This window comes from Geospiza fortis, unplaced genomic scaffold (assembly GCF_000277835.1).
Source record: "Geospiza fortis unplaced genomic scaffold, GeoFor_1.0 scaffold820, whole genome shotgun sequence".
Classification (NCBI taxonomy): Eukaryota; Metazoa; Chordata; class Aves; order Passeriformes; family Thraupidae; genus Geospiza; species Geospiza fortis.
The window spans coordinates 123110-123574 of record NW_005054657.1 but is presented as its reverse complement, the minus strand read 5'-3'; the positions used below and the strand labels follow the sequence as shown (position 1 = coordinate 123574).

Genomic DNA, 465 nt, shown 5'->3' with positions numbered 1-465 from the left:
GTGCTGGCGGGCGAGGGGCGGCGGGGGCAGAGCCCGGAGAGCTTTCAGGCACACGTGGGGGAACCCAGGCCAGCACCTTCCGGCCCGAGCCCTTGTCTCCGGCTCCCTTCTGGCCATAGCAGGAGCCGGCTGGGATGGCCCTGGCAGGAGTGTTTCCCTGCATTCCCGCAAGCCGGCCTCTAACCGTGGCTCTGGGCTTCTTTTTTCCAGCTCTTCAAGCCCTGAGGGAATACGAGTGCCCCTCCTTCATCAACCAGTTTATCCAGCTGAAGTTCGAGGCAAGAGCTGCTGAACTTGGTCTGCAGGATCAGAAGAACCCGTGTCCTTCGGCAACCCCCAGTTCGCAATGCAGATGAGACCTCCTGCAGAGCACAGGGGACCAGCTGGAACTCCAGGCACAGCTCTTGTTGGCCACAGCTGAGCCTGTGGGAAGCTCCAGGAGCTCCTGTCATCTCCCTCCCCGTT

At 62.2% G+C, this 465-nt stretch overlaps 1 protein-coding gene across 1 annotated transcript in view; it reads left to right on the top strand.

Annotated features, from left to right (window-relative positions):
• LOC115948969 overlaps positions 1-465 on the top strand; it is a 5822-nt gene that overhangs the window by 4167 nt on the left and 1190 nt on the right.